The 25,273-nt window shown below is 38.0% G+C and overlaps 1 long non-coding RNA gene across 2 annotated transcripts in view; it reads right to left on the bottom strand.

Moving 5' to 3' along the window:
• LOC132532812 (uncharacterized) overlaps nt 1–25,273 on the bottom strand; it is a 1,004,413-nt gene that overhangs the window by 531,196 nt on the left and 447,944 nt on the right. For both annotated transcript variants that reach the window (XR_009544744.1, XR_009544745.1), the window contains exon 5: nt 5,004–5,217. This is a non-coding gene — a long non-coding RNA (uncharacterized LOC132532812). The remainder of the gene's footprint in view (nt 1–5,003; nt 5,218–25,273) is intronic.

The following is a 25,273-nucleotide window of genomic DNA, read 5'->3' as shown; positions in this document are numbered from 1 at the left end:
AAATAAAATCTTTAAAATATATACCGCCTCATATATTTATGTATAAATAGAAATCTGTGAGATCAAATTCTAGGTTTAGGTTGAATGTTATTTATTAGTCATTCATACACATTTAGTAAGTCTACTTATGGCGGCTGTCACATTTTGTGAGGGGGTATGAAGATGAATCAAACACCAGCTGAATATCAGGTCTGAATGTAGCTCACTCTGTAGAGTGGATGACTAGCCACTAGTGTGACCAGACTTAGTGTTCTAACCGCACATGACTCCATGGGAACTCTGGTACTGTGGTTGTTTTTTTCTCCCCTCTCTTGCTATCTGAGGAAAAACACACAACAACAAAACAAAGGAAGAAGAGAGGGAGAAGAAGAAAATGTTATACCCAGGAGGGATGAAATAGGTTATGAGAGAAGTCCAGGAGGACCACCCCCCCCACACACGTAGTTTTAAATCTCATCTCCCTCTATTGAAATGATAAAAAATATAAAACATAATGTTATACAGACCTAAGTAAGAGGAGGAGAAAGGAGAAGGAGAGAGGGAAGATATATGAGAAAAGAATAGAACTGATCAAAAAGCAAATGTAGGGGGCCAGGTGGTGGTGCACCTGGTTAAGAGCACACATTACAGTGTGCAAGGTCACAGGGTCAAGCCTCTGGTTCCCACTTGCAGGGGGAAAGTTGCAGTGAAGCAGGTCTGCAGGCACCTATTTCTCTCTCCCTCCCACTCCCCTCTCAATTTCCTTCTGTCTCTATCCAATAAAATAAAATAAATTTAAAAAGTAAATGTAATGAAATATTTATAATAGTCAGTGGGACGTGGCGGAGAGAGGGAAAGAAAATCAGGAGCGGAGAGGGCACACAATCCTTTATTTGCACCGGGCACCTCAGGGTTGGGTCAGAGTGCAGTGGTTCGTGCCACGTGGAGCTAAAAATGGCTGTCCCCACTATGCACAGCACCCCTCCGCCAACAAGGTAAAAAACCAGGAGAGAGAGGGAGAGGGGGGGGGAGGGGGGGAGAGAGGGAGAGGGAGGGAGAGAGGGGGGGAGAGAGGGAAAGAGAGGGAGAGAGAGAGAGGGAGAGAGGGAGAGAGAGAGAGGGAGAGAGAGAGGGAGAGAGAGAGAGGGAGAAAGGGAGAGAGGGAGAGGGAGAGAGGGGGAGGGGGAGGGGGAGTAGGAGGGCTTTATAGGGCAACAACCAGGAGTGACCTGTTGGGACAGGATTGGTTGAAAAAGGCACTTGAGGATACCTTATTAGCTCGTGGGAAGTGGCACTAGCCTGAGGGGACATCTGCACAGCATAATAGGTGATTTTTTTCACATTTATTTTATTTTATTTATAAAAAGGAAACATTGACAAAACCATAGGATAAGAGGGGTACAATTCCTACCACAAGAACTCCATATCCCATCCCCCTCCCCTGATAGCTTTCCTATTCTTTAACCCTCTGGAAGTATGGACCCAAAGTCATTGTGTGATGCAGAAGGTTGAAGGTCTGGCTTCTGTAATTGCTTCCCAGCTGAACATGGGCATTGACAGGTTGATCCATACTCCCAGTCTGCCTCTCTCTTTCCCTAGTAGGGCAGAGCTTTGGGGAAGCAGAGCTCCAGGACATATTGGTGGGGTTGTCTGTACAGGGAAGTCTGGTTGGCATCATGCTAGCAAATAAGTGATTTTTTTGGGTCAAGGGTACAAAGAAGTTTGTTGCACAATTAGAACGTTATGTATGTTGGTATTATTTCAAAATAAAGTCATTGTGGGGGGGTGGTCAGGGGCACACCAGGTTAAGCACACATAGTACAAAGTGCAAGGACCTGAGCAAGGATCCCTTTTCCAGCCCCCGTTTTGCCACCTACCTGGGGTGGGAGGCTTCACAAGCGGTTAAGTAGGTCTGCAGGTGTCTTTCTCTCCCCCTACCCTCTCAATTTCTGTCTGTCCTATCCAATAAAATGGGAAAAAATGGCCTCCAGGTGCAGTGCATTCATAGTGCATACACCAAGCCCCAGAGATAACCCTTGAGGCAGAAAAAAAAAAGAATAAAATAAAGTTATTGTGTATTGCTCTGAAAATTGTAACATGTTTCCAAGGGACTGAGGAGTAGTGATGTCTGGGATATGCTTTACTTATAGTATGTGCACCTCAAATCTCTCTTCTCTGTTTTTTAAAAAATATTATTTATTTATTATTGGATAGAGACAGAGAGAAATTGAGAGGAAAGGGGAGATAAAGAGGGAGAGAGACAGAGAGACACCAGCAGCCCTGCTTCACCACTCATAAAGCTTCCCCCTGCAGGTGGGGACCAGGAGTTGGTTTGTACCGAGATCCTTGTGCACAGTAATGTGTGTGCTTAACCTATTGCGCCACTGCCTGGCCCCTTCCCTACTGTTTCTAAAATCTTTTTTTTTTTTTAAACTGTGGAAGGCACTCAGTAAGAATTGAGAGCCTACTTTAGCTTTTTTTCCCCTTGAGAATGCCAGTTCACAAACAAAATTTTTTTTTTCACATTTGAACACAAAGCAATAGTAAATGGCTCATACAACTCAGGAGACAACATGTCAGAGACAGCTTTGAAAAGGGTCATCTGTAAGCCTCACCAACCTAACGCCAGTGAATCTGAACCAGTTTCTTGAACTCCTTTGCCAGCTACTTATACTTTAAAACCCTATCTTCAATCTCACTCTGAGAACACACTGAAAGATGGGTTTTGTCTTTCTTACCTTTTCATGTCTAGCAACCGTAGTGTGTAAAAGTGCTTAATTCACGTGTGTTGGCGATATGAATGAGTACAAATTGACATATCGTATGTGCTTAAGATCTCCAAAATAGATTTCTCAGTTTATCACACCAAGAACACACTGATCTGCTTGAGTGAGTTGACCTACACAGTAAAATGTGATCCATATGATTCTCTTTGGCAACTGTACTTAGGAATAGGTGTGCAAGAAGTTTGTCAGAATAAAGCAGATTAATGTCAAAACTTGAGAGTATTAATTGTTAGCTATTATACTTATCATGTGGTCAAATATTTGGTATGTTTGTCTCTTTAAAAATTAAAAGTACTATATTATGTATATGTTTTTCAAATGACCTTTGAATAAAAATGTACATCTAAAGAAAGGAACTTAGAGAAACCTTTCATGTTTAAGAATAACATTTTAAGTCATCTAAATTCATACCTATTATCACTTAAGTGAGCAATGATGCTGCCACTGGATCTTAAGCAAATATTCAGATTTTTGTTCTCCTCATCATTCTGAAGGTTATCTCCCTGGTCGCTGAAAAATCAGGTGACAACCATTTCCCATGATGCTCTAAGGGCTGTCAAACTGTCCATCAAGCTGTCACCTGACCAATCGCTCCCATGGTTCTCTTAGACTTCCAGTATGATAAATTGAAAGGCACTATTATCTGTCTGTTGTGAAGAGGAACTGTTTGGGCTTTGATAAGATATCACTACTCCCAGGTGAGAGGCGGCTGACAGCACGTCAAAGCAAAACAACACATAGAAACACTGAACAGCAGAGCACAGATTTACAAACATCTGTTGTTATTATTTATTACTTTTCTTTGGGCTTAAGCTTCTGACGCATCCTCAGATAATTCATGAATAGATATTTCACACTCAAGCCTGCATATAACAATTGCCATTTTTTTTTCATTTTGGAAGAAGAATGTTAAAATTGAAAACACGTCTGCCTACCTTTTGACTCATGGTGTACAAGATTTCCACTTTAAGACCAACAAGTCCTGGTTTCCTGCTGATGCCATCATTTAAGAAAAAAAAAACACCTGGTACTAAATATATATTTTACTGTGAGAACTGAATCTGGAGAGTAACTATAACCAAAAAAATTTACTTATCTCTTAAATGTTATTAATGCACCAAAATGCACAAAAATATGAGCCATTTCCATGCTGGAATATTACTTAATTTATCTTTTAGCATCAATGATATGGTAAACAAATCTAATACTTCATGGGATATAAAGCTTTCAAGATTATTATCAGCAGCATTTAAATCATTCCTAATTATTTTACCATGAATTTAATAATTTGTATTTCTATAATTGAAAATGAATAGGGCAAGGACACTGCTCCAAATGGATTAACATTGCACTCAAAATTGGGTTAAGGAAACCTGTTTGTAAAGCAAAGAAGGGTTTTGAAACAATTTTTTTTTTCTGAAGAAATCTCTCTCTGGGAAGTGGAATATTTTATTAGAGCTACAGAAACAGATTTATGTTTAACATTTAGTTCTTTGGACTATAGTATCAAATCAATACCAATAGAAACTTAGATATTAGAAACTGGTTTCTGAAATCCTTACTATATGTAGATAAAAATTTGTTCTTGAGAAGTTTATACTTTTTTCCCCTTCTTTACCTTGCCCCCTGACTGACATATGAGGGCAGATTTTTTTTTAATGTGGTCTGTATTCTTACCTAATAGCACATACAAACACTTGAACATATCGTTTGGAGAACACTGAGTGAGAACAATCTGTTGTTATTTATTGTATTTTGTTGTTAGTAGAATAAAAGTATTGTAGTTGGTTGCTAACATCACCACCTTGTGTACAAATATTTTTTTGCAAGCAGTTTCCCTATGTCATTAAGCAGCATTGTAAATTCATTACATAGCATGCAGTGCCTCAATTACAAGCAGCATTAAAATAATTTTGTAATTAAAAAATCTGAAAAATATGGTTTATTTTTAGCCCTGTAATTGATTTAACTACCACCCACCACACCCATACACCCACACATACACACACTCAGAGAAGACACAAAGCAAAGTCCTTAAGAACTGAGAATTTTTGAAACTATTTTCTAAAAAACAATGAACAAGGAATTCAAAGAAGAATTACATTTCCTGAATATTCATAATAACACCAACAGAACATGTTTCTTACTGGTGAATCTCTACCACTTTTTTTTTTTTCTTTCCGCATTAAGGCTATTTTTAGCTTGCACAATAAGTCAATATAGGAAATCATTACTTACCTGAAGGTATCACTTTTTTTCTCTGTTCAAATACAAGTAGAACTTCTTTATGGCGGTCTGAATAGCAAACTTCTTTTACTAGTGGTTTCTGGCATGTCAGAGTCCCACAGAAAGTTTTAAAATTTTCAATATGCTTGTGAGATCAATGAATTCAAGTTGATGAGACTCCTTTACTTTTCCAAAATGGCAGACAGTCCAGTGAAAGAGGTAATGGCTAGAGAGGAAAAGACCACAATGTTCAATAAATTCATCCTGGATACTAAAGAAACACACAAACATGCTCCCTGATAGTCCTTCCCTCATAATAAAATTTCCAACCCACTTGTAGAAAAAAAAGAAGAAAAAAACATAGTTGGATTTTTTGTTAGTTTTTTTTCCAGCTTCTATGTGCTCTCTTTCTCTCTAAACATTTTCAACTTAGCTACTTCATATGGTTATTAAATAACTGTTACAAGCTATTGAAAGTAGCATACGATAATTCCTTCACTTCTAGAGTTTGAAGGCAAAGCTTGATTGTATGGTAAAAGCTTACAAACACTTGTAAGGATACAAGGCCTAGTCTAGCAATCTAAATAGTATTTGTGTCCCTCTCTATTTCTGAAAAGTTGGGGTGTTTTCATTTGTTACACGGACTAATGTTTAGACTTATCTAAGTTTTGCGCTTAGTATGCTAACAGTAGGTAGAGAAAATTTAGAAAGGTAGGTAGCTTTGACTGAGGAATTTAGGAGTATCTTTTTTCAGATTTATTTTTATTAGTAATTTAATAATGTTTACAAGATCATAAGATCAAAGGGGTGTAGCTCCATACCACACCCGCCACCACAGTTCTGATGCCTCCTTCCAATAACCTTCATGGTTTTCACAAAGTCTTAGAGACAGTTTGGTAACTCTCTTATTATCAAGTTCATGTATTTCATTTCTTTATGCTGTGCATATGATCAAGACTATCTAGTAGTTATCTGTCAGAGAAATAGAGAAATGAAGCTCATTTGACAGCAGCTAGAAACTATAGCAATTAGAATCCTTGAACACAAAATACTGTAGGATGAATCTTCTTGACTTTACCTCCTCCCCCCCATCCTCTACATGTTTTTAAAATTCATAGCCAGGGTGTGGGAGGTAGCATAATTAATTCATTATCAAAAAGTGTACATGCCTGAGACTCTAGGGTCTTAGATGCAATCATAAACCATTATAGACCAGACCTGAAAAGTGCTCTGCTGATAAGAAAAGGAGTAAGAAGGAAAGAAAGGTAGAAAGAAAGAGAGAAAGAAAGAGAGAAAGAAAGAGAGAAAGAATCAGGGGATGAACTCAGGGCCTCTTGCATACAGGACAGTGGAGATACCACAGCACTGTTCCATCATCGATGGGACTCCCCCGGTTGTTCCATCGTATCTACTTATAGTGCCAGGACTTAAACCTTGGCCTTCACAAAAGGCAAAGCAAATACTGTATCGTGTCAGCTTAGGAGTGTCTTTATGACCATTTCTCTGATAGGTTTATCAACAATATCACAAAGTAAAGCAAGATTTTAGTCCCTTTTGCGATACACATTTTTTGTCAAGTCTTTTAATTTTAGTTTCTGACCCACTGCACATCAGAGGACTACTGCAAGGTGAAAGATCGTCTCAAGATTATTTTTCCTATTTAAAAATAATATTAAAAATATCTCCATACATATTTCAACTTTCCAAAGTAAAACGTAACAATTCCTGTGTGTGTGCCAAAAGCAGCACTATGAGGCTCATCAGGAAGCCACACATTTCTATAGATGGGAAAATTGAGAATTAGAGGCATGATAGGATCTCATGTTAATGGCAGCACCAGTGAAGACACAGCTTTTCTGACTCTTACTTAAAGGCTATCTCTTACAATCAGACAGGATCCTTATCTTTGGGCACAAGCATGGTACTTTAGTGGTGAAGATGGAGACAGTAGCAGTTGAGAGCATTCTAGTAGATTATTCTATATGCTTGGTTGCAGTCTCTCCATGTAGGTATAGAGGTTCGCCAGCTATCCTGGCACCATGCTGTCACACAGCAGGATTCAACATTTATTCCTTATGTTTTTAGAGTCTTTCTAAGAGACTGTTTTATTTAGCTCAGGCAACAAATAAATGTATGCATACTTATACATAAGGTAAATAGTGAGAATCTGCGAATTCACGAATGACTTACAAAATCACAAAATGAAAATGTATTGAAATGTAGCTAAAAGAGAAAAATTCCAGGGCCAGAGATTGGTGCACCTTGTTGAGTTCACACCTTATTATGCACAAGGATCGAAGTCCAAGCCCTCAGTTCCCAACTGTATGGAGGAAGCTCCATGAGTGGTAAAGCAGTGCTGCAGGTATCTCTCTTTTCTCTTTCCTTTTCTTTCTTCATTTCCTCCCAGTTTCCTTCTGTCCTATCCAAGAAAAGTAAAATAAAATAAAATAAAATAAAATAAATTTAAAAAATTAAGAACTAAAATTCCATAGCCATTTTCTTAGGGGTATTATTTTAAGAAGCATCAGACTTCCATGGTAGTATTAGCTACTTAATATTAAACAACTGTTTTAAGTGTTTGATGTCTAATGCTTTACAGAGGTCACTTAAGAGGCAAACTGAACTTGCAAAAGTTTCAAAATGTTTTCCCGTTAGGTTGTATGTTTCTGTGTCAAGCAATGTTACTGAATTAAATACATCTCTGGTACAAAGCTCAGATTCACGAAACTTTATTTTCTTGGATTTTACATATTAAAAGCTAAAACAGTAGAGAAAAAACAATGTTATAATAGAGATAATTTTGAAATTATAAAAATGAACAAAAATCACATGTATTTTGTTTAAATTCCATTTTCAGTTTTTTTCCCCTTAAATATACAAAGAAGAATAAGTAATTGCTACCTAGAGAAATTTGCTTGATGAGTTTTAAATTTTTCCAAAATCCTCAGAGAATGAAAGAAACTTCTGTTGGACAAAATGAGGCTTAAAGGTCTCTTTGGCAAATAATAAGACTTCAGTGCCTGAGAGAGTCAGAAAGTGTATGTGAGTAAAGATGAAATTAAGCATGCCTCTTGCTATCTGGTAAAGACAGCAGTAAACAGTTGAGTTGAATGGAAACTAACTTTTCTTCCTGGACTCAGAATCCTAACAGCCAAGTTACTTCTTTGCATTGCATGAGCAACTCTGTGAATTGAAAGAAGAGGCTGTCTAGTTCTCTCCATACATCAAGGCAAAGAAATGAGGGGAGAAAGAAAAAAATCATCTTTCTCTGCTGGCCTCCTGTGTAAAATTTCTTTTCTTATCATTCCATCTAGTCATATCTTTCTGCAGTTTGAATTACCCTCTTTTCCTCAGACTAGTAAGGCAGTGAAAGGATGTTTGTTCTGCTAATTAACTTTATTACCCTGATAACTCCCTGCAGCCTTTGACGAAAACAATTACCGTTACTCCTTTTCCCCCCACTGGCGGGTGTGTGTGGGGGGTGGGGGGGGGAGAGGAAAAGGAAAAAAAAAGACTATTAATTAGAAACGAGGCCCAGGTCCCTGCCATGTTATCCTGCCACGTTCCCAGGCCCTCGAGCAGGATAGCATTACATTGTCAGTAGTAATTTAGCTCTCATCTGTCTCTGCTAATTATTGTCACATTCATCAAATTCATCAACAAAAGTGCTCTCAGAAGGATTGCATATTTGCAGTTAATACAGCATAAACTGGTATTACCCATCACCACATTTGTGATGATGAGAGGGACACAACTTATTCATCCCTAATTAGAGCAAGCTGGGTAATTAATTATGCATTCCGCCTTATTACTTCTGAGTTCCCAGATATTGTTTGTCTAAAAAGGGGGAGAAAGCAGGAGAGAGAAGCCTGAAAATGCAAAAAAAAAAAAAAAAGAAGAAGAAGAAGAAAAAAAAGAAAGAAAAAAAAAGGGTGATGTGTTTTGTCACATGCACTATGCCATAATTCCCACCTGACAAACTAGCTGAATCAGTGGAAAATTGCGAGTTGTCAGCAGCAGAATAAACTGCTGTAATAGCTGATTAATGATCAGCACCTGTGACAGGTGCTGTACGGGACTGTAAACTTGGTTTGATTAACAGTCACTGGACGAATAAATATTAGTGACAGTCAGCGGAGAGCAAGTTTGCTTGTTTTCTTCACTGTTAACAAATCGTACGCATTAAAGTTATTGATATTTCTGTCTGAGACACTCTTTTTTTTCCCCCTGTAGTTATCTGGCAACATTGGCAGTGAGTTATAACAGATTGTGTTTGTTTCTCTTCTGTTATTTCATTTGAGAACTGAAATTGTATTTTGACAAGATGACCTGCCAGGGTTTAAACCTACCAGGTGTGGAAGAAAAGACTAAAAAATCAACAAGATTCACCCTAGCTTTAATTTATGCTCACCTGTTTGTAATCTGTGTGTGTACATATATACATACATATATATTCATTAAATCTATTTACGTGCATGTACAATAACTATTAAGTAATGCTCATGATAAAAAAGACAGTTACAAAGTTAGGAACATGCAATATTCACTTGCTTTTTACATATTCAATTGATGCTTTTCTCCTATTCTCTTCAAACACTAAAGTATGAATCCTTCCAGTCTCCTGCCTCAATCCCAAACTGAGGGGATAACCTTCCCAAGGTAGCTGTTCAAAACTGCTCTCAGCTTGACTGCTTTTACTGAATTGCCTAGTAACAAACAGGTTGGTCAGGAGGTGATTACCTGCTTAAGTTGAATGATCATTAACCAAGAGTCAAGTTATGTGTTTAGGAAAGCAAAATGTCAGAGATGGAAGGAATCCAGTGTGTTTTATTAATTTAATTCTTTTAGGTCAGAATAAAGCAAACCATTTGCCTTTACTGTGGTAGCTTTAGCTTGTGGGGGTGGGGAGGTGACATAATCATTATGCAGTAAGACTTTCATGCCTGAAGCACCAAAGATCCCCTGGGCCACCATAAGCCAGAGCTGAAGAGTGTTGATTAAAACACACACACACACACACACACACACACACACACACACACACACACACGCATGTGTACTAGTGCTGGCTTATGCATGGAATGCTTAAGATTGTGGATTTGGGAACCCTAAAAACTTGATTTCAGAGTACGGTCCTGCCAACTAGCTTTGAAAATGTGAGGAAATTACTATTTCTGACTATTTTATTTCTTACCTGTAAAACGATGGAATATTCATAACCTGTACTGTAGTGTTACAGTGACCAAGCATATATAACAGTAACACTAAAGTAAGTTCAGGTCAATAATTTATTGCCTACTTTAATATTAACCACCTAACAGATGATGGAAATCTGAGAGTACAGAGAGAGGGAGTCTAGTGCATTTACATTTTTATGCAGTATTGAGAAGCAATAAGTAATAAAATGCCATATTTATGGAATATGTGCTGTTGGATCATATTTAATCAATTCAGATAAAAGCAAAAGTAAAGGAGGCTTGTGACTTCAGTTGCATTTAGACTAATCTTAACATTCTGAAAGGCCTTTGTCTCTCTTGGGAGTCTACATGTTTGCATGGCTTGTACTTTCTTCTCCTTTTCTGTCCTTACTTTCTCCCAATAAATGCTCATATCTATATAAAAAAAAACAATCTGGAGGTAGTTTTCATGCAGAATCATAATAATTAATTTTTAGTTTTGAAACCAGCTCAACATTGGCTTATGGTGGTGCTGTGACTGGGTCTGGGACCTCTAGTGCATCAGGTGTGAGAGTGTTTTGTGATTGATCATGCTATCAAAACCCAGGAATCAAATATGCAAAGTCTGCGTTTTATCTCTGAACTTTCATATTTAAAAAGGTGTTTTATAGGAGAGCCTGGTGGTGGAGTACCCACTTAAATGCACATGTTACAATGCACAGGGACTAATTAGGATTCAAGCCCCTATCTTCGCCTGTCTGGGAGAAGTTGCATAAGCAGTGAAGCAGGGCTGCAGATGTCCCTCCTTCTCTCTCCCTCTTTATCTCTCCTCCCCTCTCAATTTCTCTCTGCCTCTAACCAAGAAAACAGAACAAAACAAAACAAGACAAACAAACAAACAAAAAAGCAGCCACCAGGAGTGCATTCATCACGCAGGCACTGAGTCCCAGTAATAATCCTGGTGGCAATTAAATAAAAAAAAATGTGTCTTATAAAGATTTTGAATAATAAGAATTCTTAGTAATTCATCCATCTTAGATGGAGCTTGAAGAAATCATGTTAAGTGAAATAAGACAGAAACAGAAGGATGAATATGGGATGACCTCACTCTCAGGCAGAAGTTGAAAAACAAGATCAGAAGAGAAAACATTAAGAAGAACCTGGACTGGAGCTGGTGTATTGCACCAAAGGAAAAGACTCTGGGGTAGGTGGGTGGGGAGAACACAGGTCCTGGAAAAGGGTGACAGAGGACTTAGTGGGGGTTGTACTGTTAAGTGGAAAACTGAGAAATGTTATGCATGTATAAATTATTGTATTTACTGTTGAATGCAAAACATTAATCCCCTAATAAAGGGAAAAATGAATTGAAACACATGAACTTGGGAAAAAAATGTAAAAAAAAAGAATTCTTAGTAATAACAAAATATATCACCCTTATTATTTATAAGCAAAAATCAGTGGATTATTTAATTTTTTAAAAAGACCCATGACCTCATTCAATTTCGCTACTCCCAGACCACTTTTTCATTCAGAGAGAGAGGGGTGCAGGGGCGACAACACTGGAGCTGTTCTTGGTGGTGCTAGTACAGGCAGCTGGGAAGCATCCCCAGTAAGGTAGGAGCCCTACATGGTGACCTATTACTCCTGCCTGAAATCAGTGGCTCTTAATCACCACACATTGTAATAGCCTAGGAAAAGTATTTATTTATTTATTATTTTTTATGATAAAAGGGTGTGAAGCACCAGATAGTGTGAGTCAATTGGTCTTGGATAGCACTGTGAGGCACTGTTATATATATAAAAAAAATAGTTCCTAAAGTAAATCATATAGATTTCAATTCCAAAACTATGGATAAATATGTAAAAATCAGATGTTTAGATAATATGATGCAAGAATTCCTTAAGATGATAGAGCTATTATTATGAAGTAGGTCTCTAGCAGTTTAAGTGTATCACATGTAGGAGCTTTAGAACTAACTAACTATCTATAGTTGCTACTTAGAGCATAATGACTAAAATTTGTTTATATCATTGAGGTAGCATTGGTTTCAAATAATGTATGTGTTTTAGGGATAGAAATATTTTCCCCTCTTTAATCCAACTAGGGAGAAATATATCTGAATTACTCAGATGACAAGAATATTATACTGAATTTAATTAATTAGATATTATTATTTTTATTTAATTTATAAAATAGAAAATATTGACAAAATCATAGGAAAATAGGGGCAAAATTCCACACATCCCACCACCAGAGTTCCATATCCCATCCCTTCCACTGGAAGCTTTCCTATTCTTTTTTTCTCTGGGAGTATGGAACCAGGATCATTATAGGGTGCAGAAGGTATTATTATTATTTTTACCAGAGCATTTCTCAGATATGGCTTATGGTGGTGCCGGGTATTGAACCTGGGACTGTGGGACATCAGGCATGAGAGACTTTTTGCATAACCATATGCTATCTCCCTAGCCCAAAGATTCTGAATTTACCAACTCTCTTTGTACCACCAAATAGGACATCAGGGTCAACTGACTTATTTTAGTGGAAAAAATAAACCTGCAGAGGTAGCCAGACAATTTTGCAGCCAACATGTGAACTACATAGATAGTGGCAGCACTGACAGATGACTATGGGCTACTTACAAGAGGACAGATATCTCACTGCACAAAAAGTGAGAAAATCAAGAGACTAGAATGTCCCTGCTACATGGCATATATAAACATCAGTTACAATCAGGTAACAGGTACTCTACCACTGTTTAGGTTTCTACTTGACCACAGACACTATACGAGTGATCTTAGGCTCTATGAATGCATAGTAGTAGGAGGGTTCACTGGTTTGTCACTTCCTTAGTGCTCTCACAGCCTGACAGCACAAGCAACCACACATAACTGGAAATTATGTGTTTGATGAAAACACAGATGCTAACCCTAACCCTAACCTTTCCTTTATATTAGATGTCCATGTATGTGTGGGCTTATTTCTGAGCATTCTATTCTGTTCCATTGACATGACTGCCCATTTCTGTTCCATTACCACATGGTTCTAATGCTATTTTTTTGTACTATAAACTGAAGTCAAGGAGTTTGATAATTCCTTTTTTCTTCTTATTTTTTCCCCTCACAATTGCTTTGGCTATTTAAGGTGTTTTGTGATGCCACACATTTTTTTTTTTGCAGTGTTTATGCAATTTCCTTGAAGAAATGTCATTGGAATTTTGATAGGAATTGCATTAAGTCTATAGATTGTTTTTGGTGGAACAGTCACCTCTGTAAGTTTAAAGGAGAAGTCCTACTTGAAAATGAAATTTTGGATTGAGTGACTTAATTTTGTGTGAATCAATAGTGAATGATCTCAATAAAATTTTTTTCTTGGTCATTGCAAGATTTATATATAACTTAATTATAGAAATATCAAATGTTATTTAATCATCATGAATATAAAGGACTATTGTTGGGAAATTGTGAGGATGAGGTTGAGCTCGGCAGGGCTCACAAAGCACCCTGCATTCCTGATACTATGGCCTATCTACATAATCATTGTTTTGCCTGAAAGATCCCCACCCATTCCATTCCTTTTATCTTTCTTCTTTCTACCCTCAAGACCTTCCCTGCCTCCAGGGTATTAATTAATCCTACCAGTTAAAACCCTCACAACAGTTGCTAAGGAAGTTCCTACCTTTCCAACTCCATTTTGCTTTTCTCCACCCCTTTCCTAGCCATTTCCATTTCTGACTTGCCACTTCTGGGTTGGACCTCTAAAAGCTTTGGCTCTCTGATCAATAAAGATATTGCATTGCCCTGCCACAAGCTTGGTTCCTGAGTCATCTCTCTCCCTCGTACTGCTGAGTGAGTAGCAGCCCAGGCTGGCTCCGTTTGAATTCTCTCCAACCCAGAGACTACGCCCTGGGAAGAGGCACCCCCACGCTAGCCTGGCAGACTATTAAGGAATTTAGACTAAATGTCAAGAGTATGGCTCTGTGATAGATCATATGCCTTGCATGCATGAGGCTTTCAGTTCAGTTCCCAAAACTATGCATGATAAGAGTGACACTCTGACTTTTCCCTTTTCTCTCTCTCTCTCTCTCTTTGTCTAACAAAAATAAAAATGTCTTTAAAAAGAAATATTGAGGGCTGGGGAAACAGAATAATGGTTATGCAACAGATTTCCAAGCCTGAGGCTCTGAAGTCCTAGGTTCAATCCCTAGCACTAAAATAAGCCAGAGCTGTGGAGTGCTCTGGTCTTTCTCTCTGTATATGCCACAATAAAAAGTAAATAAGGGGGGCCAGATGTAGTGCAGTGGGTTAAGCGCAGATGGTGTGATGCGCATGGACCTGCACAAGGATCCTGGTTCTAGCTCCCAGGCTCCCCACCTGCGGGTTGGGGGTGGTGGCTTCACAAGTGGTGAAGCAGGTCTGCAGGTGTCTTTCTCTCTCTTTCTCCATCTTCCCCTCCTTTCTCAGTTTCTCTCTGTCCTATACAATAACAATAATAACAATAATAGCAACAACAAGGGCAACCAAAATAGGAAAAAATGGGTCTCCAGGAGCAGTGAATTCAAAGTGCAAGAACCGAGCCCCAGTGATAACCCTGGAATCAAAAGAGAGAGAGAGAGAGAGAGAGAGAGAGGAATATCGATAAGATGAGAAATGGAATGTCTTTTTTCTTTTTATCACTACAAGATAGTAGATGATTTTCTTTAACTAGCATGACTAGGGCAGGATTCCCAAAAAGATCAAGCAAATCAACTTATATATGTTGCAGTTGATTGTGCAAAAGGCTGGCAACTTCCTGCTCTTGGTGTGGTTGGTGCTACCTTTAAAGAAGGCACACTCGGAAATTTTTAGATGATCATAATGTCAGTTTCATTCTATAGTGCCATAAAAATGGTTTCAACTTTAGATTTGCAGTTTAAATTTTATCATCATGAACTTGTAACCCTCTGGAAAAAACATTTATAGAGCTCCATGGCCTGAAGTAAGGTAAAATTATGATTATCTAAAAACTTCTGAGCATGCCTTGCAGGTAAGGATCCTGGTTTGAGCCTGGGCTCCTTACCTGTGGCGGCGGGGGGGGGGGGGGGGTCACTTCCCAAGCAGTGAAGCAGGTTTGCTGGTGTCTATCTTTTGCTCCTCCTCTGTCTTCCCTTCCTCTCTCTCTGTCCTATTCAACAACAGGGACAGCAATAAAAACAATAATAATAAAAATGATAAACAACAAGGGCAATGAAACGAAAAAAATAGCTTCCAGGAGCAGTGGATTTGTAGTGCAGGCACTGAGCCCCAACGACAACCCTGGAGGCAAAACAAACAAACAAACACACAAAAAAACTTCATTTACTTTTTAATGTGATGTATACAGAGAGAAAGACCAGAGCACTCCACAGCTCTGGCTTATTTTGGTGCTAGGGATTGAACCTGGGACTTCAGAGCCTCAGGCTTGGAAGTCTGTTGCATAACCATTATGCTGTTTCCCCAGCCCTCAATATTTCATTTTTTAAAGACATATCTTATTTTTTGTTAGAGAGAGAGAGAGAGAGAGAGAGAGAGAGAGAGAGAGAAAAGGGAAAATTCAGAGCCACTCTATCATGCATAGTTTTGGGAACTGAACTGAAAGCCTCATACACACAAGGGAAATGATCTATCACAGAGTCATACTCTTGACATTTAGTCTAGAGTCCTTAATAGTTCTTTATATTCATGATGATTAAATAACATTTTATATATATTGCCTCCAGGGTTATTGCTGGGGCTTGGTGCCTGCACCACAAATCCACTGCTCCTGCGGCCATTTTTTCCCTTTTTGTTGCCCTTTTTTTTTTTTAATTGTTGTTGTGGTTATTATTGTTGTTGTTATTGATGTCACTGTTGTTGGACAGGATAGAGAGAAATGGAGAAAGGAGAAGAGACAGAGAGGGGGAGAGAAAGATAGACACCTACAAACCTGCTTCACTGTCCGTGAAGTGACGCCCCTGCAGGTGGGGGGCCAGGGACTGGAACCGGGATCCCTACACCGGTCCTTGTGCTTCGTGCCATGTGCACTTAACCCACTGTGCTACTGCCCGACCCCTACATTTGATATTTCTATAATTAGGTTATGTATAAATCTTGCATTGACCAAGAAACATTTTCTGTTGAGATCATTCATGGGTCTTAGAAAGAAAGGAAGACTATCTAAAATAATATCAGTGTCATAAATATTTCTGTATTTAAAAAAAAAAACTTAAGTGGGGCTGGGCCACAGTGGACCTGGTAGACACAAATTATCATGCATAGGGATCTGGCTTCAAGCCCTTGGTCCCCACTTGTGGGAGGAAGATTTGCAATTAATGTTTGCAAGTGGTGTTTGCCTCCCCCCTCTTTTTTTTCCTATTTTTTTATTAGATCGGACAGAGAGAACTTGAGAGTAGAGGAGGAGATAAAGAGGGAAAGAGAAAGAGACACCTGCAGATTCGCTTCATTGGGGAAGAATCCCCTCTGTAGGTGAGGAGCAGGGTCTCGAACCCAGATTCTTGAGCATGGTAATGTGTATATTTAACCAGGTGTGACACTGCTTGACACCCTCTCTCTCCCTCTCTATCTCCCCTTCTCCTCTCACTTTCTCTCTTTCTCGATCTAAACAAATACATAAATAGAAAATTTTTTTAAGAAGAAGGAACATTTTCTGTCATCAGTACATTTTCATGTTTGTGCAGTGTTTCTGATCAGAAAACTAAAATGTAGCAGCGGGTGGGGGTAGGGACATTGAGTATAAAACTGCTGCCAACCGATGCAAAAAATGCCATAGAAATCTCTGGCCCAGAAATAATAGATCACCAAAATACACACACACTCACACAGTCACTGGACTCTTGAACAGATACACAGCCGTCTGTATAGACAACAGAGTTGTTGGCCGAGAGTCCCGGAGGCAGGCCAACCTCCCATCCAGATGCCACTGTTAGTGAGGAGCCATTTGGCATCTAGCACTCTGGCTGCCAACCTTCGTTCCCACTCTCTGGCATGCATTTTCACAGGGGTCGCTCAAGTAAATGAAGACTCTGAGGAGTTCTGTGCTAATGTGCTCCAACAACATCATGCCACAGGAGCCTTCCATGCTATGGGACTACTGTTGCTGCTCCTTCTCTATCTCCTTTGTTTTCTCTTTTTAAGTGTCAAAGAAGCCCGACTTTTATGTATTTGCCTACAGATAAAAAAAATAGTTGCTTTGAAAATGAAGAGTGATTTATTTTGATTTCTGCGCTGAGTCAACTTTCCTCAGTCTGGAAGTCCCTTGAGAAAGCACCAGAAATTTGAGACATATAAGACAAAAGGAAAGAGAGAGAGAGAGAGAGAGAGAGAGAGAGAGAGAGAGAGAGAGAGAGAGGAGGGAAGGGAAGGGAATGGAAGGGAAGGGAAGGGAAAGGAGGGAAGGGAAGGGAAGGGAAGGGAAGGGAAGGGAAGGGAAGGGAAGGGAAGGGAAGGGAAGGGAAGGGAAGGGAAGGGAAGGGAAGGGAAGGGAAGGGAAGGGAAGGGAAGGGAAGGGAAGGGAAGGGAAGGGAAGGGGAGGGAAAGGAGGGAACGGAAGGGAAGGAAAGGAAAGGGAATGGAGGGGAGGGAAGGGAAGGGAAGGGAGGGAGGGGAGGGGAGGGGAGCGAAGGGAAGGGAAGGGAAGGGAAGGGAAGGGAAGGGAAGGGAAGGGAAGGGAAGGGAAGGGAAGGGAAGGGAAGGGAAGGACCATAAAATCTATTGAACTTATTTGTGAAACTGGGAAAAAAAGTCTTCTTTCTTCAGCTTTAGCAAAGTACACGCTAAAACTCTACTGGCTGGAAAAAATGTCAAAAGAACACATTTATTATTCAACAGAAATTGAGTATCAGTATAACTCCATGAAAGTTTGCTTCCAGAACCAACTTCCCAGAGGGGAAATAATCAACATGCGTTATTGTCTCATTTTCAAATTCTAGTTTGTTAGGCTGCATCTAGCACTAGTGCCATTTAGTACTACTACTACCTGACTCATCCACCAGGAGAAATGTTTTTCCTCAATGCTAAATCTGCCCCTTTCACATCAGTTGGGGTAGGCAGCCAGACAGAAACTGCTGAAAGAGAAGCTTTTATTCTGCAGCTACTTTGCAAGAGCAAAGCTTTGAGATTTATCTGATCAAAGGGGAGGTTTATCAGAAGATGGCACACAATATCTGCTGATTCTGATGAATTCAGAATCACGTTATAATTCAAATCAAATATTTCAATTTGCACAACAAATAGTACTTTAAATTTCTGTAATCTCAAAATAAAACATTAAACTGTGTTACACACTGAAAGAGAAAAGCAAAAAGATCAAGATTACATGGTTTATCTTGGCTTGCTGGCTAATCTTGTATAGATGCAAAACTTGAATGGGGGAGGGCATGCTTTTTGTGTTTACACCATATGTTCTGTGGTATTTTGTTCACAAAAACACAATGAGCTCCTGAGGTTGATTTGGTAGCTTTAGTCACAAAACAAGTCATTTCAACTCTGCAAGAAGCAGTGTTTTCCCTGGGTAGCTTTAGTGGGGCTGCCATATTAACTTTACTTGAAGCAACATTAATTGCTCTCAGATCTCTAAGTATCATTGACATTGATAAATCATCCTTAGAGAGACATGAACAAATAAATCAGATGCTCATCATTGCATTCAGAAAAGACAAACATTTTTACAACAAGGAATAATGCACCAGGCAGCCTACTTATGTAATGCTGTGTTGCATAAAGATATCTTGATGAGCCATACAACCCTATCCAGGTATAAATTGTGTGACTAATGTGTTGTAGAGACAGATTAATCATAGAAAACCAGGCGCCTAAGGAACACATAGAAAACATAATATTTCACTCATCTCTGACAAAAAATTCTATTCAGTTATTAAAGTATAACTGCTTTCCTAAGTTTACATTGATATTAATAGAATGTTCCACTTTTCAATTGAGAAAATATGATGAAATTGCTATTGACTACATCAAAGTGATGTTTATGTATTTAAAGTTCTTAGGGATAAAAAGTACATAAAATTTTTTTAAGTGAAAAATAATAAATATATGGACAATAACATTCATAGTTATCTCATATCTCCATAGAATGTTCTAAACATCCACCAACCTAAATGAAGCCTACTGTGTTACCCTTTTTATGATGATCTACACAATCCTCTATTTTACAAGAAAATCAACTGGTACTTCCTCTACATGATTCTCCACTTTCTGATTCAAATAAAAGGAAAATGATTTATCTTTTTTTTGGGGGGGGTAGTAACCAATTTAAATAGTATGTGTTTTCTTTGTGAGTTAATAAAGACATTAAATTAGAGGAAGGATAGATATTCTTTTTCCAATGATTGGGCTAAGAGATGCAGCACTATAGGTGTTCCATTCTTTCTCTGACTTTTTTTTCCTGCCTTTGAGTATCAGTAGTCCTGATGTATTTCTACAGACCACCTATGTGCCTGCAAATATCTAGAGAGACATGGTCACAACAGTCTGGTTCTTCATCCTTGAATGAAAACTCCAAGATTTGCAAGGATTGTAACTAATCTTTCTCACAAACATGCTACCTGAACATCTTAACAATAATAACAATAATTCTTTTGTGTTCTCAGTAGTATTCATCTAACTTTGAAGAGAGTGAATAACAATTATCACTGAACTTGTCAAACTCTTAGCATGTAGTATGTATGTGCTTCACATGCATTTTCTCACTCATGCTAGGGTTTTTTTGGAAATGACATCTGTATGATTTATATTTTATGGATGAGAGAAATAGCTAAGTAGTTGAATTGGGTTTGACATGGGCAATCAAACAGTACAATATAACTACTAGGTGAAAAAAAGGGGATTTGGAACCAATGAATTAGGGATGCAAAGTTCAGCCAAAGTTTTTTTGTTTTTAGGTTTTTTTTAAATTTCTATTTCTTATATTTACACATCATATGTCTAACAAGAAGTTAACATTCAAGGTTTATAAATAACTCTTCCAGACTTCTGGAGGTGAGGTCATGGAGAAATAGTTAAACAGCAAACCTTGTTCTCCCTAGAAGAATTATGCAGATAAAACTACACCATAGAAAAATCTCCCCAGAGCACAGCGAGTTTGACTTGGAGCACATGTTTCACTCTGAATGTGGGTAAATCAGTGGATGGTGTCTTGGGGAGGGGTGAGTGAACTATTGACTGACTTTACTACTGGCAGCATAGCATTCACCAACTGTTTTCGCCCTAATAACAAAGGGTATAGCCTGCATAGGGGGTTAGAGAAGAAACGCCCAGGCTTTGAGGAACCACTTAAGGGGGCCAACATACTGAATGGTCCATAAGGGCTAACTTCTGGGGAAGAAAAGAAAATGAAAGGAAATCATATGAAAACTTTCATCTGAGTCTAATAGACTAGTTAAGTGCTCCTTACCCAGTAGAAAACCTTTTGGGTCAAAACAGTGGCAGATAGAACTGTCTGTGTATGGGACATGAAACTGGGACTGTTCTGTTGAACACTAAGCAAAGTTATGCTCCACTGATTGCATGGAGGTTTGGGAGAAGCTGGATGCAGGGTCAAACCCTCTTGATGGACTGTGCATCTCTGAAATGTTTACTCACAGATTACGGTATCCTTACTGCTTATCATTTCTCCGTTGTCCTCCTCCCTCCTCACCACACCTTAAAACAGAGTATTTCATTCCAATAGCTACAGTGCCACCTGTCAATAAGCAGCAGAATTTGTTCTAGATTCACAAATATGGAAAAGAAACAGGAAACCCATGTAAAAATTTGGCATTCCATACTGAAAGTGAGTCTGTAGTAGAAACCTATAAAGATGCAGTATATAAGAGCACTTATCAGAGAAAAAATTTAGAAGATTCATCCTAAGGATATTTAAGGAAGTTAGAAACTCTCAACTTCATACACAGAAGCTGGCTCTGGCTCTGGAACAAAATAGATACAAGGACTTAAGGAAATCTTTACCAAAGATATCGAAGAGTTGAAGGAAAAACTCCAGAGATACAGCATGCAAAGAGCACTTGTATGACATTCAGGTTAATTTAAAAGCTCAGAACATCAACTCAGTCGTACAGAAGAGAGAATATCAGGGTTAGAGGTTGAAACGACTACAATATCTCAAATGGAAAAAGAAGAAAAACAAAATTCAGGAAAGCTGAAAAAACTCTATGAAAAATTTCAGACTCTTCTAGAAAAGCAAATTCCAGAATCCCAGAAATTAATTCCAGAAATAGGAGAGAGAAAGAATGAACAGAGACCATATCAAGAAAAAAAAGGCAGTCCAACAGGATCAACAGTGAAGCCCTGATATCAAAGGAAATAGTAAATTAGAAGCAAACTTTGTAGTAACCACACAACTAAATATGGAACAGAGACTCATCGAAAAATGAAATTAAGAGACTATCATGAAAAAGCATCCATAATAAATAACAGAAATAAATGGAAAAAGGAATAAAAAATATAAAACAACAAGGAAAAAAAAAGTACAATGGGAGGAAGTCTCATATAATCAATCACCTTAAATGTGAATGGTCTGAACTTACTTTAAAGATAAAGGGTGGCAAGATAGACTAAAAAGGAAATCAAAGATCCTTCTTATATGTTTATAATCAACTCACATCTGGTTTGAAGACAAACACAGACTCAGAATAAAATATAGAAGCAAAGTATTTCAAAACAATAATGAAGAGAAAAGGGAATTAGGGTGGAGATTGTTGAGATACATTTAACTTACATATAAAAAGTCACCCATCCCTAAAGAAATAAATGCAAATTCCTTTCAAGTCTATGTCAGTCACTCTTAAGGACTAAACATATATTGAGACACATAAGCAGTTATCATAAATATATAAAGATTAAAATAATAAAATCTTCTTACTTAATCACAATAGTTTGAGGCTAAGTAACCTGAACAATATATATTTGGGAGGGGTGGGGCTGGCACAAACACACATTTGGATCAATGATAAAAACATAAGAGAGATGAAGAATTATCTGGAAAACAATGAATATGAAGATACTATGTGATGCAGCAAGAGAAGTATTATGGGGAAAGTTCAGAGTAATACAGGACCACATTTATAGTGGTCTCAAGTAAACACTCAAAAATTACATCTGAAGGAACTAGAAAAGGAGCAACAGACAGAAAATTCAGTAGGAGAAGTGAAATAATAAAAATTAGGGTAGAAATGAATAGAATTCAACCAACACATGTTGGAGAGGATGTGGAAAGATAAGAGTATTCATAGGCTGTTGATTGGAACATAAATTGGTGCAACTATTATGAAAATCAATGTAGAGATTATTCTTCAGGAAATAAAAAATAGAAATTCCATATGTTCCAGGTGTCCTACTTCTAGACATTTACCTGAAGAGTACAAAAACACTAATCCAAAGAGCTAGAAATGCCCTCATCTTCATCACAGCATTATTTACAATACCCAAGAGTTGGAGACAACCTCCTCCACTGTTGCTTCTTTTCTGTTTAATAATAACCATTTTCAAAGGTGTGAGGCAGTATCTCATAGTTATCTAAATTTTTATTTCCTAAATAAGAAGGGATGGTGACCATCTTCTCACACATCTTCTTTGGAAAGGAGAATTAGATTTTTTAAAAATATTTATTTATTTATTCCCTTTTGTTGCCCTTGTTTTATTGTTGTAGTTAGTATTATTGTTGTTATTGATGTCATTGTTGTTGGATAGGACAGAGAGAAATGGGGAGAGGAGGGGAAGACAGAGAGGGGGAGAGAAAGAGAGACACCTGCAGACCTGCTTCACCACTTGTGAAGCGACTCTCTTGCAGATGGGGAGCCAGGGGCTTGAACTGGGATCCTTAAGCCGGTCCATGTGCTTTGCGCCACCTGCACTTAACCCGCTGCACTACAGCCCGACTCCCGAGAATTAGATTTTTAAAACCACATTTTCTAAATCCATATTTGGTGCTCTTTTCATTGTAGCAAAAATTGTTTCAAAAATTGCTTCACTGTTGCCCCCAAATCATTTCGGTGTTATATGCTACCATAGAAACAAGCAACTAAATAAAATTTTATTACAGATTATATAATACCATTAATTTAGCGCAAAATGCTAAGTCTTAAGGGGCTACATAAGATTATAGACAGACAATAAAGTACATCTTAACATTCATATGTAGTAAAATTCACCCTCTTAAGTGAACTCATCTAAGTTTTTGCAGACACATCCAACTGCACAACTACCATAACTATCAAGATATTGAACAGTTCTTACAGATTTTTTTTTTTTAGCAGGGATTGGGTGGTGGTATACACATTATCATGCACAGAACCCAGGTTCAAGCCCCAGTCCCCATATGTAGGAGGTAGAGCAAATCTGTAGGTATTTCTTCTCTCCCTTTCCCTCACTCTCTGTCTACCGTACCTTCTATCAAAATTAATACATTTAAAAAAAAAGGCTGGGAATCATAGAGTTTTGTGAAGGCATAAATTCCCAACAATAACACTAATGGCAATAAATACATAAGTAAAGTCTTGAAAAAGAGACTTGGCAAGTGTTGTAGATAGAGAGAGGAATAAAGTTAAGCTATAAAATTACTGGATTATGTAATGTGATAGCACACTGCATGTGGCTACTTCATCTTAAACTAATTAAAATAAATAAAAGGAAAAATATCACTCCTCAGTTACACAAATTTTCAAATACTTATTAGCCACATGTGGCCAATCACCAATGACTACTATGTCCAGCAGCACAAAGTACATTACAACATTTAAAAAAAAGTTAGGAAACAATGATTTATCCAAATCTCTATTTAACCCCTGGGGGAAAATACCAGAAATAATAGTTTATGCATGTATTTATTCCTCAGACTGGAAACATAGAACTATATAAAGATCAATGACACAATTGTTTCACCGACTGGTTTGGTTCAATAATCATGCTGAGTTCATACTATAAATCAATATTGAAGACATAAGACTTAACAGGCCTATTTAATTGCTCCATCTCTGTGAGTTTGCAGATTATGGTGACTAAAAGGCAGGTCCAGTCAAGTGTGGGTGCTTCTGCTTCTTCCAGCAGGGACTTACAGCTGACTGAGTTCAGACTATTATAAATGACTTGTTGCAGTCTCCTATGAAAATGCTCCTTATTGAACCATTTTCTTCCTTAGGATTGGTGGCGATACTCACTGAAAAACCTAAAAGGCAAATAAAGGCTTCCAGAAGTTACAACACAATGATACAAGTCCTGCTATAGGAGTTTAGATGAGCTAACAATGTGTGACTGTGGGCATTGATAAATGGGTAAAGGCTCCAAGTGCTGTCTTCTGATATGTTGGCTGCTGTCAGAAGAGTGGTTTAATTAACTACTCAAAGCTGGTATTTTGTCTCAGAGATTAAAGAGATTTGGATAATTCATTGTCCCAAATTTTCATCTATTGCCATTCCTCCTACAGCAATACCATGGAGTATAACTTTTTGTTACAATGAAAATATTTCACTCTATGTAGTCACATGATGCTATTAAACTTTTGAAATGTGACTAATGTGAATGAGGAGTGGTTTATTTAGTTGTATTTAATTTTAATTAACTTAAAGTGAAGTAGCCACATGCAGTTAATAGCTACTGTATTAGGCAATGCACCAAGCTTTACAGAAGACCAAGCACTCCTCCCTCTGTCTATACCATATTAAGTCTACCTCTTTTTCATAGCCCTGCTCAAATGCTTTCACAAAATCTTTGATTCCCCATCTTTCTGTGAAAAATGTGACTTTGTAAATGATCATTTTTTTCTGCCTTGTATTGCATTTCTTTCTTATTTTATTTTATTTATTTTCCCTTTTGGTGCACTTGTTTTTACTTCTTTTTTAATATTTATTTATTTACTTATTTATTATTGGATAGAGACAGAGAGAAATTGAGAAAGGAAGGGAGAGAGGGAGAGGGACAGAGAGACACCTGTAGCACTGCTTCACCACTCATGAAGCTTTCCCCCAGCAGGTGGGAACCAGGGGCTTGAACACGGGTCATCGTGCACTATAGTATGTGCACTTAACCAAGTGTGCTACAACCTGGCCCCTGAATTTCTTTCCTTTTTCTTTCTTCTTCTTC

Source organism: Erinaceus europaeus, chromosome 14 (genome assembly GCF_950295315.1).
Source record: "Erinaceus europaeus chromosome 14, mEriEur2.1, whole genome shotgun sequence".
Lineage (NCBI taxonomy): Eukaryota > Metazoa > Chordata > Mammalia > Eulipotyphla > Erinaceidae > Erinaceus > Erinaceus europaeus.
This window is presented reverse-complemented; position numbering and strand designations above follow the sequence as displayed.